Source organism: Colossoma macropomum, unplaced genomic scaffold, assembly GCF_904425465.1.
Source record: "Colossoma macropomum unplaced genomic scaffold, Colossoma_macropomum, whole genome shotgun sequence".
Taxonomy (NCBI): Eukaryota; Metazoa; Chordata; class Actinopteri; order Characiformes; family Serrasalmidae; genus Colossoma; species Colossoma macropomum.
Genome location: NW_023495761.1, coordinates 2212431 through 2231676, shown reverse-complemented (window position 1 = coordinate 2231676; position 19246 = coordinate 2212431). Strand labels below are relative to the sequence as shown.

Genomic DNA, 19246 nt, shown 5'->3' with positions numbered 1-19246 from the left:
GGGGTAAGGTGAGGGGGGGCAAAAGCAAAAGAGTGAATAAAACGCATCGTTTACCTCAGCTACTATAACTAGGCTACATGATTGAAAAGCTTACGCACGTGCTCGCGCTTTCCTTCTCTCCCTCTCTGGCTCTCTCGCATTTAACCGTTTATAGAGAAAGTAGGCTATTCCTCCTCTTCCTGAGCCGTTGTTACTGTCCTCCTCCTCGCTCTCTTTCCGCCGGCTCAACGCACTGATCTGATGAAAGGACTCGTCTCGCCTCTCGACTTTTCACAGCCCTACTACCCTCCCTCCGAGTCCACATACCCCCGTATTATACCCCCCCCCTCAACACACACACACACTTCACCCTCCACCCCCCACCCCCCCTCCACTCCCCAACTACCACCACCGACCTGCCCCGTCCAAGTTAGCCATGGTGAAGCTTTGCAGCAACGAGAGCTGTTCAGATCCCTTTGGCCGTTTGCTTTGGTGTCAGGGTGGAGAGAGGACTGGGCTTTCTGGACATGAGGTCGTGTGCTCACCGTTCCCTCTCTCTCCCTCTCTCTCTCCCTCCCTCTCTCTCTCTCTCTCTGTCTCTCTCTCTCTTACTCCAAGTGCCACCGCTCCGCCTCCTCTTTTCGCAACATTGACGCAACGTATAAATGCTGGAACAAAAGGACAACTTCCTTGAAGCTTGGCGTAATTGCAACAACAACAACAAAAAAAGCGAGAGAGAAAGAGAGAGAGAGAGAACGAGAGAGATACGGGTGCCTTGGCTGGCAGCGCTAACGGAAAGCCCGGCAGTCTAGTGGAATATTACGGCATTGTTATTATTTGCTGTTATTATTTATTTTCCCGCGCGGCTCCACGGTTCGACGTGCACGTCACAATGGGCTTCGCGGTGCGTTCCAGCTCCGCCAGCGCTCCAAGTAAGTCTCATTTATGCACTCGTCTACCCATTCTCTCCTCCTTCTCTCCCTCCGTCCACTCTGACAGGACCGGGCTTCTTTCGCTGGGTTTCCCCAGCGCCGAGCGCGTTTGAACGGGCTGTGTGTGGAGAGATGGAGAGGCTTTCCAGCACCGGAGGGTGAAAGTTGCAGTGGTTTGTTTTCACCCGGGCAAATCCAACGGCTCGTTATCGAGCTTATCAAAATTCCTCCAGGACCTGGAGGGGAGGTAAACAAGCTAGAGCACAAACACAGTTGTTGGGCGTAAAGAGTGAGAGAGATAGAGAGAGAGAGCGCGCGAGAGAGAGAGGGGAGGAAAAAAAACACAAGAAACAAGAAAGGACTGCTCGGTTTTGAATGAACACTACGGGCTGTCGGTTGACAGCATTGTTGGCAGGAAAAATGGAGCAAAGCTGCTTCTCGTGTCGATGACATTTTACATCGCGGCTGTGGATTTGCTAGGTTTTTGGTCAGTGCCAACGCTGAAGTGCATCTGAAGGCAGCGGCGCCGTTCGCCTTTTCAATTCACCGTCAGGGTTTTTTTTTTTCTCCGCGAGCGAAGTGCCAGCCGGTTCCCCTTTTTCACTCCAGCCTGAAACACTCCGACTGAGCACGAGAGATGTAGGTTAGTCTGCTCTTCATCGACAGGCTACACATTTTCTCCAATCTACCCCGACGTCGTATCTCAAAAACGATTATAAACCACACGTGTTGCTCGTTGTGTTGTATTTTCGACTGTCTTTCACTGGCTCTCTTTTAGCACGCTCGCTCTAATTCAACGGCGAGATGTCGCTCGCGCCTTTTGCTTATTTTATTATTTTGTGAAATCCTGAATCGTTTTACTTTACGAACAAAGAACCCGGGAGGAGGAGAGGAGGTGGTGGTGGTGGTGGTGGAGGGAGGGGGTTAGCTGGATTTTGGTTTGGTGGAGGGCTACAGTAAGAGAGAGAAACGGGGTGGACTGTTTACAATAATAACAGGATAGTCGTGACGTCGAGTGACGGACAGCGTCCTCATCCAGAGGAAAGAGCGGAGAGGCATCAACACCGTGCTAAATTTGGACAGGAGGGAGGGAGGGGGGGTTACATCATCGCAGAGCGGCGCCGAAGGGGCGGGACTTCCGCTCGGGTTTGAGTTCGTACCGCTGAAGCTCAGAGTGGCCTCGTTGTTTCCCCTCACAGTGCACGAGCCGAGCTTAAACGAACCCAGAACCGAGATAAATCGGCTGAATGTGCCTCAGAATGTTCTTCCAGTGCATTTGGTCCATCGTCAGGGTAGTCGCAGCCCGCCTGATCCAAGACAAACTTGTCTTGGAGTCGACTGAAACACAGCCTGAGAGATTTTCAACACAGACATGTCCAGAGAATTAACCTAAAATATCAGAATCGGCTCAGTGGGAGCTTCTGTCTTTGTTTTCTCTGTTTTTGTTTTCGTTTTTTTTTGCTCCATGTAGGCCCATAGAATGAGAATCAGAATTAAATTTATTCACCAAATGCATTAGCATGTGTTTGGAATTTGTCTTAGTGTTTAACTTTGACACAATTTACATGTGAATATTAGAGATGGGACAATTTTTCTGATATTAATACTGATATTGAAACTTACTGACCCAATATTTTTCTTTAACAACTGCTAAGCTTTAAAATGAGCTATTTTTAATTGAAATACTAAGCTTAAGATGAACATCTAAACATAGGATATCACGATTAAACCTCTCAAACTCCCTATTACCCCACAAGAAGAAATAAACATCTAACAAAATATCACACAATGTCAGTGTTCGTATTTCAGGCTAGATTTGTTACAGGATTGGATCAGATTTATTCATTTTTTCCCTCTAATATCCGATACAGCATTTCCTGCTGATATAGGCCAAATACCAGTACCTATCAAGACCATTATGCCATCTCTAGTATATTTACACATTACACATTCAATAAACATAGGAATAGAAATATACACAACTTAGTTTTATAGATACATGTGCATTTATGCCGATAAGGGATAAAGAAGCTGTATGGCAGGCAGATTATGTAGTTATTGTGCAACTCCAATGTAAATATAATATGCAGGAAAAAGTGGCTAGTGCAGGAATCAGAAATGACAGTGATAATAGCATTACAGTGCAGGAGATGCCAGTTTACAAGTCAACTTAGACTACTTACACTAAATATTATGGCAAAGTGTTGTTTACTAGTTGTCATCTCATGTGACATTCAATAATTCATAAAACTTTAGCTGTGGGTGTCAAACTAAAATATGATTTAGTGTGGTTAATATGTGTGGTTATGACAGTGCCTCAGCTGTATGCTTAAATTACTTAAGATCATTTATTAAAAAAACATCACGCAACAATACAAGCGAAAAGCGATGATGAGATGTTATCTAGAATTTATTTAATTAAGCAGCAGATATTTCAGTACACTACAGAAGACTTCATACATAATGATCAATCAGACTTTAATTTGTTTGTTAAAATATGTGCGTAATTTAAGGAATTATGTAGTGTTGTGGAGTCTAACTAAAGGCCAGAACATATCTTAGAGCTGTCAGTTACTTTTTTTTTCAGTTGGGGCCATGTAATCAGAAGGTTGTCACATTTGTAATCTCTCCCCCCTGCAGGACTCTAATTGGTGAAATAAACCAAATAAACCAGCGTGAGTCAGCGGTCATGTCTTGTTAGGCCAGCTCACTTAACAGGGGTCAAAGGTCGCTGTTGTGTTCTCAGGCTTGACCTGCAGGCGTCTATTGGCTTTTGATGGATGTTGTCGCTTAAGTGTGCAGCTTTGGCCTCTATAAAAGAGGAGGGGGCGATGTCGCCCCACTGTTGCCCCCTCCCACACTGTTTAGGGGAGATCACAGGGGTGCAGCTGCTACAGACAACTTTAGCTGGGGGAGGGGCGCCTGAGACCCCTCAATGAGAACAAAACCTTTTCTCTTGCTCTCCCTCTCTCTCTCTCTCTCCCTCTCTCTCTCTCTCACACACACACACACACACTTGCTTGCCCCTTACAACTACTACCCTATTCTCACACAACAAAACAGTGTCTGACAAGTGACGGGGTGCAAGAAAGTTCACTTGACATGTAGCAGACTTGGCTGCCTTTTTTCTGGGGTTGTGCAGGTTAGGTACGGCAAATACTGTAAAAAGGTTGACTGCATCTGTCATACAAATGCAATTTAAGCTTCCCTAGAAGTGAATATGGCTTTACCTCTCTTGCAACATCAGACCATGAAAAGTTCTCAGTATGAAAATAAGCTTGCGAAGAACAATAATAGAGATAGCTAGAGGGGTCGTTTGGAATAGGTCACAGGACGCTGCTTTATAGTGGGATTCAATTTAATAGAGTTAGATTGTTACTAACTTTGCAAACATGTATAGTTCACCACATTTGTTGTAGCAACATGATCCCATGTGAATTAAAATGCCTCTGAACTCCTGACAGCGTTAGAAATATAGACACAGACGATTCTTGTAGATATAAAGGCCCTGGTGGCTATAGAGCAGTGCACCGAGAGATGCTCACCTTTACAGGCCATGATGTAGATTACTGTCTGAGCATTTATGTCCTGCTTCAGATAGGCTATAGCTAACCCATATCATAGGTTGCCCTTTGCCCTGATGTTCACAGCATTATCACATGCGGCTACTGCACCACTAATATGGAACCAACCTTTTCCTTTGTAGAAGAAAGGCTTTCAAATGCATGTAATCGCTTTCCCTGAGTTGACTGAATGCAAATGGTATATCTCTGAGCCTCACACACATATCCAATATCCATTTGGTTAGAGGGAAGTATTTGAGAAATTAACGTGACTGAGCAATACTAAAATTATGTGGATCTTTGGAGATATATATATGCTTGATGCTGATGGCCAGGATCGATCAGTTTCTTCTCTGCACAATTCTACAAAAAAATGGTATCAGATTAAGATAAAATTTTCTAATTTGCACCAAACTATTAACAGTGAAAAAGAATTCTCAGATTCTGTGGGACAAGGCTGATTCCTTGCTGACCTTGATGGGACATGCAGGTACATAGCCTATTCACAGATAAAAGCTAGAGGAGTTTAAAATGCCTCCCTGATTTTGTGAGAGAACTTAGCTACATGTAAATTATGGCATTGTAAACATGTATTTAAAGTCACATTTATTGCAGAGAGTTAGCAGGCCTGCGTGTGAGGGCAATTAGATTGAGGTTGTCGTTGTCTCAGTTATGGCTTGAATGTGTGAATCATAGACTATGGTGTGGCACTTACTCTGTCCTTTAAACTCCTTAAACTAAAAGATTATTATTCAGATGTTAATCCTAAAATGTACTATTCAGTAACTACTGTGAAACTAATATGTAAAGTATGTAGTTATGAGAGGGAGGAACTGAAGTGTGGGCCTATATATGAGGCCTAAGTGTTTAGGGGTTAAAGCTAGGCCCAAAAGCATCGTAGTTCCAACATCATTTAATGGTACCAGCAGCTATAAACATGACATTCATTTTTCTGATAGCAACTGTCACAAATATGCAATAGTGCTTAAATAATGCTGTCATAAATATGAACTAGTGCTGGTATGAACCTAGCTTTAGGTCTCTTGTTGTCAAGCCTTAATTCCCACTATGAAAATAAGCTCAGTGCAGAAATTCAGAAGACAGAAATGGAGATTACTAGATGGCCATTTGGAATACATCACAGGACACTGCTTTGTACTGTGATTTAATTTAATGGACTTGGATTGTTACTAACTTTGTGTGAACCTGATACAAGCACTGCTTAGTGTTGCAGAGGTAAGTCCTTTTGTTGCTCAGATCCCAGCTATGTAATGCACTGTACGTGGCTGGTTATCACATCAAGAGCATCATTTTTGTAATCGACATTACCTATGAAAGGCTCTCCCTCATCACTACGTCATGCACCAGAAACACAGACACATCTCAGAGTCACCTCGTTTCCATGACTTTACTAAGACAGTAAATATTACATGGTGCATAAGCTGAAGAAATGCACTCACAGTCTTCATGTACATGCATGCCCTCATCCTCAGATTGGAGGCGATAGGGACGAGAACAACACTGTAAAAAAAAGCGTGCACTTCAAATGTGACCTCAGTTTGTCACACCAAAAGCTTTTGAGTTTTTGAAGACGTTAGCACTTAAAACACACAAGTGAGCACATTGCTGTGATGAGAAAATTAATAAATTGAATACATATGCTTTTTAAAGTTTATTACAGTGAAAATTGGCTGTTGCTACATTTGTTGGCACTTTGTTGAAAAAAAAAATAATAGTAAAATTATTCTTTAAAAAAAAACTCTGAGGTTCAGTACCCAAGAGACAAAAAACAAGACAACAAATTATTTTTTATAGTTTATCATGATTTATTATTATTATTATTATTATAGTTTAGTATTTTAATTTACTTTCTTTTTATTACATGCTGTATGTATATACATGCATTACATATATATAGTATTACATACATATGTACGCATATGCTATATACCTGTATAGGTAATGTGAATTCTATATTCTATATTTTACAAGTAAATTCATAGTGTCATGTTAAAATATGACATCACTTCAGAAAAAAGCTAGCTGTCTGGTTACACTGTGTTTAAGAGAAAGTCAACTCAGAGGCCTTTACATTCTGTGCAGTTTGGAACAGAGCAGACTGCAAGGTTACACTGAGGTAGATTGGTAAGCAGAGGTAAACATTTTTATTACACACTTCTATAACTTAAAAATAACTCAGCCAGTTTGCATTGTTGTCCCTGTAGTTAGTGAATAATAAGCCCCAGGATGTAATAAGGCTGGGATGTTAATAAGGATGTAATAAGGCCAAGATGTTAAGGGGTTAAGCAAAATATCAAGGGAAGACAGAGACAAAACATTAGTCTATTCCTTAAGAGCCAATTACACAAGTTGTTTGGCTATGTTGCCCTCAGCTGCCTACAGCAACCTCTGGTATGTCATAAGCTAATTATAACAAAGTTTGTAGTCACGTCAACTGTTGCTTCTATTTAACTCAGCATCATGCTTATACTAGTAGATGTGTGTCAGTAAGTATGTGTTTGGCCCTTAAAATTTGTTTCTGACCAGAAATGGAATTTCATATTTGTGCTGAGATTGGTCTGTAGTTTTGTACCAGCATGGATGAACAATACAGAAGTATAGAGACTTTAAATCCTTACACTTCCTTTTGAAAACCGATATTTACATAAAAATACTGCCACCAGTTACTTAATTCAGGCAATGATTTTAAGAAATTTCTTTTAAGGAAATTAAATGTGTAACAAATAAAAGTGTAGGTGCAGGATAGAAACATACACAACTGGGCATTATACAAGCATATCGTCACTGTCAGAACAAAACCTTGTACCTCCAAAATGGTAAGTTGTAATGTATGTCAATGCAACAAGATTTTTTTCAGGTATTTGTGGACCATTTCTATCGGTCCAGTCATCATGAAATGCTCATATAACCCAAAGGGCAGCTGATATTATGTTAACAAAAAAAAGGCAAATGTGGAGATTCAAGACTTTGTTCTGACAGTAACAATATAGTATAGTATAGGTCTTCAAACATACATTTTTTTCAAAATAGGTCAATGATTGGAGAGTTTAGTTAAGACAAATGCAAAGACCCAAAATTCAGTATCAGTATTGTTATTGAATTACTAGCTTTGATATCGGATCGAAAAGAATCGGTGGTATCGCCCACCCCTCCTGGCCACGTTCATTTAGATTAGTTCACTGACAAACTTGTTAAGCATATGGTTTTACTGACCCAGAAGACATTAAACTAGAGGTTGTTGTTTCATACCTTTTTAGGCTCTCACAGTGCACCTCGATGTGAGCTCTTTCTTTAGTAACGACATTTACTGACGCATTCACCTCTCACGGCTTCAAATAGGCGATATTATTAAGTAAGTGACGAGCAGTTAGAATAAGCGTGGCTGCCTACGGTACAAAAAAGTGTGCATCTTTCCACCTTCAAACCACTCAGCCAGTCCATGTTCCCGGCATGCCCATGCGGGCTGGGGGCGGCTCCTACGAATTTGAATGAAGAGAGTCACTTTAGGCGCCATTTTCGACTGAGCGGCAGTAACATCAACACCGCTGAGCTGCGCTGCGCTGAGCCGAGCTGAGCTGCGGGCGGGAGGCGGAGGAGGACGGAGGGAAAACGGCGGAGATATTCGGTCTCTGAGCGCGAGAATCGGCGCCGGGCTGGACCGTCTCTCAGACAAAGAAGAGAGAAAGATCGGCAGCCGTCGAGCGGGGCAGAAGCAGAAGTGACCAGCTCTAACTGATAGAGGAGTCGTGGGAGGAAAAAGGCTGTCTGTTTTTCAGCTGCGCAGCCGTGTGTGGACGAGCATTTTTTGAAAACAACAAAAAAAAAATTCTCAAAATTAGAAAACGGCGCGGGAAAAATCTTCAAAAATTCTGTAAAATAGCCGAGAGCCTCGGTGTTCGGTTTCAGTGGCGCTGAGTCGGAGATTTTGTCGTTTTGGGTGTTTTTTCGACCTCGTTTTTGAGCGGGAGACGGATACGGGGCTGGTGGTGCAGAGAGAGAGAGAGAGAGTCCGTCAGTCTCTCTCTCTCTCTCTCTCTCTCTCTCTCTCTCACTCTCTCTCTCTGATGCATCGACTACTGAAGACTGAAATGACAAGTCGAGCCACTAGATACTCTCTCGACCCTCCGAGCTGGTAAGCTTTGTGAGCTTTTCTGCTGAATATGATCAGAGAGGCGCATGTTTATGTAACAGTTATGTCGAAAACCTATGAACACTGGCAGGTCAAGCAGGCAGGTCTTTTGCGGGAGTTTTTTTTTTTTGCGCCATTTTACGTCTGGCCACGCAAGCGACTAAGAAAAAAAAAGTTTTTTTGACCAAAAAAGAAAAAAAAAAAAGCTGTGTAATTTGGTGAGTCAGCACTGACGATGTAACGTTAGTTTAGCCAGTAAACAAGCAGAAGCCAGGATGAACCGTTTGAGCTGCGTTCTGGTGTCAGCTGAAGTGTGACTGGGCTCCAGCTACATGACTTTTGCTGTCATTTTGTTAATTTAGACACTGACCTTTTTTTGGAGGAGGTGCTGTCTTGTCTTGAAATGTGATGCATTAGGTTTCTTGTCTTTTCCTTTGAAGAAAACGCAGGGTTCATCACAGCGTTTGCAGTAGCAGAAGAAAAAGTGTGAAGAAAGTGTACTGGGTGGGGGAAAGTGGGCCTTCTGTGGCTCTTAGCTCCAGCAAAGCTTGGATGGCAAAGCAAAGAAAAGGAGAAAAAAGGCTCGTTAGTTGCTGAGTAGCTTAGCTTACGCTAGCTGCCCTTTTATAATGACACTTGTGAGCCTGGGCTCATATCATTTTGCCTTTTGTTCTTAGTCATGATGAGTAAACCTAAGGCACCATAGTCTCTAAATACACTTGATTTACATATTTCATAGAGATTTTCTATTCTACTGCTGCCTAAACACTATTCATTACAACACCTCTGACGGAGTGAAACACACAAGGGACTTTTTTTAAACAACAGATTCTCATTCTGAAAAAGTGTAGTTTAAGGTGGGTGGGAGTGATATTGAAATTGTAGCTGTAGTAAAGTTTGAGCCTTGCTGAGGTGTGCATGTTCCTCTAACCGTTGTGGCGATTCTGAATCAGAGCCAGGTTTGGCCTGTGTGGCTCATGGAGGGCGTTGCACACCTGGAGATTCCTGTTCACATGAACAGAAATCCATTCAAGAAATCCTCAGCCTCAGATTTACAAACCCAGTTCATTCCTAAATTAGGCCCACCTTTATTATTACTATTATCACATGTCCCATGTGTCCGACTTGCATTTACACCATGTCGTTTTGAGAGAGGTGGGGGGTTGACTGTAAATTATTTACCCACTAATTATTCTTATCTATTGTTTTTTAATTTTTTTTTGAAGACTCATAATTTTTTTGAACACTTATAATTGTATGTCATAAAAAGACAGCAGTGTTTACCTTCGCATGACTTCTGAGAGAAATTCACTCTCTGGTCTGGATGAGATGGCATCAATAAGGCTTCAGTTTCGCTAGTTTCTCTCTCTCTCTCACTTTCAAGTTCAAGGTTTGTATTCATAGTAAAGCTGTGAATGTTTGGAACAGTTCGTTAGTAAGCTGTGCCCAGTGTTTCCAGTTGTGATTTGGATTACCAGTGTCCAGAGCAGGTTTCCAGAAGTTGTTCTGTTGTTGATCTGTGGCCTCACACTGTAAGAATACATTCTGAACACACACATACACACGTAGACTCACACACATAGACACACAAATCAAGTGGCAGGCATGACCCTTCTCACACGTAATTCACAGTCACCTGTAAGTCACACGAATGTCTATAATTTTTACATTTTTTAAAATTATTTTTTTATTAATATTTTTCAAACAATTATTTTACCATTTATTGATGTGAGACATTTAGGTGCACATTTTTTATAAAAAAATGGTCAGGCTTTTTGTAAAACATTATATTTACTGGAGAATTCGAGTTAAACTGAAATATCACCAGAAGCTGTGTGTTGGCCAAGTCATTACATATCCATCTTCTTTGTATCATTTGCTTTTCAAAGAAATAAGTATAAGAATCCTGTCTCTTTGTGACAGAACTAGTATGTATAAATATAAATATATCTAATTACTATGTTATTATTTTGCAATTAACTCCTATATTAAAAGTTAGGTATGTATGTGTAAATGCACACACACACATACACACACACACACACACACAAAACACAAATGCATTGTCCTGCCATATAGATCTGTCTGAATTTATATATATAAATTAGTATATTTTAAAATGTATAGATATACCTTTTAAAAACATATTTTACTAGTTTCAGTTGCAGTATTTTGTTGCTCTTAATTGTTTTGAGGAAGTGCAGTGTAACTAAATGCACTCTTGTTACACATCCTTAAAAACAGCTTGTGCACACACACTCCAGTGTTGCACAACTCTTTCAGTGATCACATTAACATATGTCTACAAGAATGGTAATTTCTATTAGAATAATCCCAGGCCTGTTGACCCCTTATTGCTTAATGGGGTGGGGGGGAGTGTACGAATCTACTTACCTTTCGGTCATACTCTGTAGGAAAGTGAGTTGTAAAAAAATGGACATTGTCATTCTAACACTGACTTCTGTTTACGTGCTTCTTGTCCAGGCCCAAAAACATTCATTTGAATTTGAAGACTGACTTGGCCATTTGATTTGAATACTGACTTCTCCAAATTCTTTAAGCTACTGCAGCAGCTATCTTATGTTTCCTTTGTCTTGAGTGGAGCTAAAAGGAGTAGAATATAAAAAAAGTTTCACTTAAAAAAAAGTTTTGAAGTTGTTTATTGTATACAACTATTGCACAATTGTCTTGTTGGTAGCTGAGAGCCTTGGAGCCAGTTGGTGTGTTTTTATGTCTTCACTTCTGTGAAAGTTAGCTTAAGAACAATAATTGATATAATAGAAATAAGAATAATATACTTTAAAAAAAATAGGCACAAGGTGATCTCACAGGAGCACACATTGTGAGCCAGGTGAGGCATTATGAACATAATGAGGATGATCCACATAAATTCACACACAGTGTAGTTTGAGACTTAAGGTCAGGTCTGAAGTTTTGCAATCTTTATCTTATAAGACACAATGGAGGCCCAATTCATTAATACTGGGCAACTTCATGTCCTAAATTATAGGGTAGCTGCCAAAAGAGCACATTTAGTAAATCCTGGGGGCAAAATAAATAAATAGACACATAAAAAACAGCATGTTGACATTACCAACCAATGATGCAGGTTAAAAATCACTAAAAACATCCTTAAATTGTTACTTTAATGCAGATTACACAAATCTTGTCTTGCCCCAGTATATTTGTTGGTATGGCCTGCTGTGATGTTCTTGTTACATCATGCAGTGGTCTAACTTTTTAATCTAGGCTATTAAGGGGGTAGTGTAACTGCATTCATCTTTGTAACTCCAAACCCTCATTGTAGGGAAAGACAATATTTGTGTCATTTGCAGTAAAGTAAAAATGTACATTTTTTAAAAATAAAATTTTTCATTTGTCATTGGTTTGTAATTTTCCACAATAGTTCACCACTAGAATTTCTTCAAATACAATTTAAATATAGCACACTCATAGAAATACATTGACCTTGCAATGCAGCAGTGTCTGGCTAATTATCACACCCACTAGATTAAGACGTACAGTATGTGGTGGCAGGTAGGTGAGTAGTCACGGTTGCTGATTTGGGACTGTCTCCCCTCTTGGGGTACTGAATACCCCTCTGTCCAGTCCCATCCCAATCAGGACGGCCTTGTGGGGGAAAAAAAGGAGGGGAAAAAAAAGTCATCAGTGGCTCCACTCTCACTCTCTACAAATACATTTTAAAAAGACTTCACACTTGTGCTGTTATAGTCTTAAATTATCCCAACAACGAGCAAATTAATTTTCCATACATTTTTTAAAATAAATATTTTTGCATTTAGCTACATTCTAGGTTATGTCTATCAAATAAAGCAGTTATTGCCAGCGAAGAACACAGTGTAAGCAACAATCATTTTCATGTAACAGTTTTACTCATCTCTCTGACATCAGCTGTGAGTATTTTCTGTCGTGCTTTTTGTCAGGAGTTTCGGGCGCGGGGGAAATCAACTTTTTCTTGAACATATAGCCTACACATACACTTTTGTTGTGACACAGCTACCGTGACCAATTAGTAGCAATAATGATCATCAACAATGACTTGTGGTGTACTGAAATGCCGTGCAAGTCTGTTCCCCTCAAATTAGTCTGGCTTCAAATAGACTTGTAACCTCTTGGCAAATGTCCAAAAGGATACCCTTATGCATTTTGATACGGCCCCAGCTTGTTTTATGAAGCTAAGACCAGAGTTCCTGTTTGCTGGTGTGAAATTACCAAAAATGTTTTTATTTGACTCATTTTATTAATAATAATAATATGTATTCAATTATGTAGTATTAGTATTATATAGTAGAATATGTAACTATATAAATATAATACCTTAAATAATTTTTATGAATTTTATATAGTGCCTTTTCCAAACTCAGACATGTTTCACAAGGATAATGACAAATGTTCTTGTTTAATGTGAACATTACATGATATTGGATTTGACTCCCACACTTTCAGTTTTACCATTAATACAGACCACATTTGTTATACGGGTTGTACACGTCATAATCACTTCAATACCGAAGTAAGTAGTCATTTCTTTATTGCTGGTAGCCTAATAGGCCAAAGATGACTCACGTCCTTCTAGCAAAAAAACAGCCTCTGTGACTTCGAAGTTCTATCAATATTTAGGCAAAAGCATTGTAATTATTCACAAGGGAAGGGGTGGACTTTTTTAGATTTTTCTGTGATTTTTCTTTATCAAAAGCACTAATCTATATATATTTAGCCATCGCCATTCTAGATTTTATCACTACAGTTTTGTTTCTGTGTTTGTAATATGCCCTGGTTTCAAAATTTATAATGCTTTGGTGTGTGACATGGGGTTGAGCAAGCTTGAAGGGCCGTATTGACTTCAAAGGGATCACGTTTTAATCTCCCTTTGAGAGGAAGCTACTCTTGTAAATAATACAGACCGACTGTTCAAGTGAGTGGAGTTTTATTATTGTCTTGTGCTTTTTTATGTGTCCATAAACATTTTATGTTTATAACTATTTTCTATAATAGTAAATGCTTAATCAAGACTGGTTACTAAATCAGTTTTAAGTTTCAAATTCCCCACCCCCATCCCCCATGTGAACATTTGTACTTTTGATGGGTTGTGGGTTGTTTTTTTTTTGTTTTTGTTTTTGTTTTTTTTTTGACATCCGAGGGCCCTATAAATTCAAGGAAGTTGGTTAAAAGTGGCTTGAACATTAAAAAGATTTGCATGTTATTTTAAAGCCGTAAAATGGCAAGCGTAGGAAGCCTTTGAAGGTCAGTGTTGTGGGGGGTGGGGCAGAATTGCATAAGTTGGTTGTCTGTAAACTCATCATTGCTTCGTGAGGTTTTTTTGGCCCTTAACTTGGATTTTGTGTGCCTGTGTGTGTTTTTGGCTGGTGAATTTAGCAATGAAAGTCCTGTGTTCATTGTCAGTTACAAAGCTATATTTGCTAGTAGTAAAACGTGGCTTGAGCAGTGTCCCGTCTGTGATGCGAACATGGACAACACTCAGAATACTCCACTAGTGCATTAGAGCTGTTCTCAGCAGTGCACGTGCTGTCAGGGCAACCCCCTCTCTCTGACGTTACTAAGGTAAATGCACTTGGTACTTGCACTTGTGCACTTGATCTGACTCTGCCTTCAAGGAGTTGTGGTTGACAACTGCTGCAACTAAAAGCTGCTGAGAGGCCTGTATGTATACTCTTGATGATTTTCTGTCTGTTTGGTTTGCAGTGTTTTTTGAATGCTAAAGCTGATTTAAAAAATAATTATAATAATTTTCATTTAAATGCCGACTGCGATGTTTTATTGTTTTAGCAAGAAAATCGGAGCCTGATATTTTGCCTTCTATTTGTGCTGTGCTGTTGTTTTTATAACAGCAGTGTAGGTTAGCCGGCTGGTGCAGATTGCAAAAGTGACCTGACTGCATAGGAAGTTGCAAAAACTGCTTGTGGATGGCTGTGTTTGGACATTAGGTGTGTCGGTTTTGTAGTGCAGTCATTGGTTTGATAATTGCTATTGCAGTGGACTGTATAAACAGTTGCTGCTGGAGGCCACACATATATACACACATAAACACACACCATGCACACAATCCATGCTTAATCACATGTAAAAGATTGTTAAATACTGTGCTCTTTGTTTGGTACAGTAGTAAAAGCAAGTAAAAGTACTCTTGCAACTTCCCTTTTTGTGGTAGGAAGTAAATGTTTTTCTGTAAGCTTTTGGCATACGCAGTTACAAAGACGAACTTAGTTACACTACTCTCTGTATAGACTAGATAAAAGCTAGACCACTGCATGATGTAAGAAGAACATAACATTTATTTTTTGGAAATTTTCCAGTGAAAGGAAAACTGATGATTTTTGAAGTAATAAAAAAATGCCTTTTTTTTTGCTCTGTTTGATGGCCTGCTCGGATATGGTGGTGAAATATCTGACAAACACTATTAAGAACCTTCATGTTTGTCTTAATGGTTGAATTTTACCACTGCTCGTCAGTATATGCTGTATTTTGATCATTGTTACTCTGCTTCTCTTAAATGGGGGATCATATGTATTATTATGACAACTCATACTAAATTCTTGTACACTTCATGAAATACTGATGATCAGAAATAAAACTGAATACCAATTTGGATAGTTTTGAAATCACTTTGATAATGAAAGTGGTGAAAGTGCTACTACTGAGGCCGGAGCAATGACTCGTTGATTTTTTGATATGCAAGATTAGATAAGAAACCAGTTTGCTTTGGAACATCAATTAAGAGTTGTGTACTTTTGGCTCAACGAGTGGAAGACAAATAAAATTTAGTTTGAAGTTGGTCCTTTGAAGTTGTTTAAAATTTGCTTCTGTGTCTGTTCATCTAAGCACGTGTCACATGCAGCATGAGCATGTTAATAAAATAAAACTAAAAAAGGTATTTTTTTTTCCTTTTTTTTGTCCTCTCTAAATAGGCTACACTCTCAAAGGGTTGGAAACTTCAGACCTAAAAAAGAAAAATGGGGGGGGGGTTGAAATTATTGTAGTTGAAATATTGCAGAAATTTCTTTTTCTCCTTACACATAAAATCACACACACATGCACACACTCAGTCACACAAATTCTCCTTACAAATAAAATCACACACACACTCATACACACTCGCTCAAGCAAAATATTAAACACTCTTATTTATCTTAATTTTATTTCTATAAAAAAATGCCTCACTTAAGTGTTAATACCATCTTTAGCAGTCAAGTATTGAATTGGTTTAAAAAGTTAAAATACACCAGTCTAGCCTCACAATTGAACAGTAGCAGTGAGACACTCCAGTGATGTAACTCCAATGCATGCATTGCAGTAATGCCTTTTTTCCCTCTCTTTTTTTTTCACAGTCAAAGGGAATGGTTACACACACCGCAAAGGACGGCAGTGTCTCAGAATCGTGCCAATGGTAAGTAGATTAGTTAATTTCCCTAAATCATATGTTGGTGTGTCTGTGAGACTTGGGAATAGCCATCCAATGTTCAAGAGTTTTTACACTATGTCTGGGACGTCCCATTTCCAAATATAACCACGCACAGAAATACACTACAACAATGTAAGCATTGAAGCCGTCGTAAACAGAGGCAAATGAATAGGGTTACTGTAAAATATGCGCGAGATTGGAAGTCTGATGAAGGCTGGAGTGTAAAGAAATTTCATTGGTTGGATTATGTAATTGCCATTGCCTCAGAGAGGAGAGGCAGTGGAAGAGCTGTTGGAGTAAAATACTGTAATTTACTTATCTGTATCGTGGAACAGCACCTAGAATACCGCGCTTCTATGTAATTTTACAGTTTCACGCTGATAGCAGACGGTTTACTATCCTGTCTGACTCAGCTGCACCGCTACAACTGGAAATGCAACAAAACATGTAAGGTCATAGAATTAGAAACGGATCATTTAGAAAATGAACAACACAAAGTTAGTCTGCACTGTTGGGTGCTCTGTGGCTTATTTGGTGTATAAAATTTCATACCGTAATTAATTTTAAATATTCAGAAACTCTACAACCATAATTTGACTGGGAAACTTGTTAGTCTTGTTTAGTTGAAAGACAGTTGATCTGAGGTTTGGAGTTGTTTTTTTTGTGTTACGTACAGGTGTGCTCGTACCTGTTCTTTTTTGTTATTTGCACTGTATTTGAGCACTTTGTAGGCCAAAGTGGTAGTGGTATTGTCTACAGTGGGTTTGCTATGGAGTAAAGTGAGCTGCAGGCAGGAGGGCTGTGTGTGTGTGTGTGTGTGTGTGTGTTACTGATTTACATGATATAAGAAGGCACCATGATTCGATGGTATATCAAACTGGGATATACCTTTTTTTTAAGGAAAAAAACTGAAAGAAAGAAGAAGAATTGTGTTTGTGCCTTCTGGCAGTGGATAATTATGAAACGAGATCTTATGGTTGACCATTTTGAGGCATGTGTCCCTGTGTAGTTTTTATAACTCTAAAATGGACAATTGCATATTTCTATCCCTCTCCAAGTGACTGTCTTAATGAAGAAGACTTCTCACTCTAGATTATAGTGTTACAGTATGTAGGTGTGTTTAGATTTTTATAAACTGTATTACAGCCGAGTTTTTTTTTCCATCACAGAGAAATGTGATTTGGGTAAGACTAAATTGGAGAAATTGTGCAATGAGACTGAACTGAAAAAAAAAATTCCCAGTGTTGAATTAACTACTACAGTGTTCAGTTACACACATTACACTAAGTTACATGAATACTGTAATAGATAAATGAACAATGTAACAGAGCTAAATGAGAACGAGTTTGTATAGACTTGTAATTAAGATTTTTTTAAGTGAAATGAGCTCAGTAAGAATTAAATGTAGACTGTTTGAGAGGGAAATAAAGGCTGCAAGAATTAAATCAGGACTGTTGGAATTAAATGTAGTTAAATGAACACGTAAGAGTTAAATGAAGCGCGATAGTGAGTTAAATAAGGACTGTTACAGTTAAATGAACACTGTAAGGGTTAAGTGAATACTGTAAGAGACAAATGAACTCTGTGAGAGAGATCAATGTTAAATGAAGGGCGTAAGAGAGTTAAATTAAAGTCATTAGAGTTAAAAGAAGACGGTGAGATTTAAATAGACACCGCTAGAGTTAAATCAACACTGAGTTAAGTGAACACGGCGAGGGTTAAGTGAGCAGCACTGGAGACTTTGCTGTGTTTCTGAGCTTGTAAACGCTGCTCGTCATATTTAATATGTCAGTGAATATTTTATTAGCAAAATCAAGCAGGACAGGTTGCTGATCTCTTGCATGCAGGGGTGATGTTGTTCTCCAGTTATCGTACTTTTGGCACGCTTACGGCAGCTATTGGTTGTTGTTTTTTTCCCCCCTTCTTCTTTTTCTTTAACTAAATCACCGTGTCAGAGCCTGACGGTGACATCGATACAGGGTTCTTGTAGTTAGGCTAATGTTTTTTTTTTTTCCTCTTTGTTGCTTTCAGGTTGGCACATCGACGTCCCCCCCGGTTCGCGCTCTGCTGCGCGAGCGTGTCTGTCCTTTTTTTTCGGTCGCGCGCAAAACGACTTTCCGCGCGTGTGCGCGGGCGCGTGAGCGCGCGAATGAGAGAGAGACAGAGCGAGAGCGCGCGCGGAGCGGGAGCGGGGCCTGGCGGTGCCGTAGCAGCACAGAATGGTTTGTGAGTTTTCAACAGGGGGGTGCAGGCCGTGCTGTGCTGCGGCAGCAACGCCAGGACTGAAGAGGGGAAGGAGAGGGAGAAAAGTAGGCAAAAAACAGGAGCTGGTGAACGTCTGTGTGTCTCTGTGTGTGTGTGTCTCCTGAACATCGCCGCGACTGGCTGCCTGGCTGTAGCAGCACGTAAATATTGGAGTTAAAGCAGTAGTGAATCCTCCAGTATTGACCGTGCTGCTGAAGTTAGGCGGGCCGTTTACCGTCCAGTGGAGCCTCCAGGCGAGGATTAGTGCTCTGACTGCACCAGCATCACCCATGGAGAGGGTCAGAAGAGGAACGGTAGAGTTTGGTGGGTATGGGCCTACCAGTGCTGTGTGAGGAACTGTGGTGGACCTATCAGTGTTTTGTACAGAATTATTGTCTGGATGAGCGTACCGGTGTGTTATATGGAATAAGCATTTGTATGGTGTTTATAAACACTTGTGATGGATATGTTTTACAGAGAATCTGGCAGGTATGGGCCTACCAGTGTTTTGTAAGGAATTACAATGGACTACTAGTATTTTATAAAGAATTATGATGGGCATGTGCCTGTCACTGTTTTATAAGGAAGTATGATGGAAGCGCCAGTGTTTTATGAGGAATCATGATGGGCATGGGCTTAACAGTGCTTTATAAAGAATTATGGTGGACCAGTGTTTTATAAAGCATTGTGATGGCTTTGGGTCTGCCAGTGTTTGCAATGAATAATGGTGGGAACTACTAGTACTTTAATAAATAATTACTATAAGTAATTAAGTAACAGTGTTTTGTTAAAAAAAAATGGACCAGCATTTTAAAATGAATCACGATTGGTATGTGCCTGCCAGTGTTTTATCAATAAACACTAGTACTTTGTAAGGAATCATGTTTTCAGGCCTACCAGTGTTTGGTAAGGAGTCATTATGAGCATGGGCTTACTA

The 19246-nt window shown here is 39.8% G+C and overlaps 1 long non-coding RNA gene across 1 annotated transcript; it reads left to right on the top strand.

The window, feature by feature from the left end:
• Positions 1–622: 622 nt before the first annotated feature.
• Positions 623–18165, top strand: LOC118802972. Its single transcript, XR_005006806.1, has 3 exons — positions 623–911; positions 15992–16050; positions 18097–18165. It is a non-coding gene; the product is annotated as an uncharacterized LOC118802972 (long non-coding RNA).
• Positions 18166–19246: the final 1081 nt, after the last annotated feature.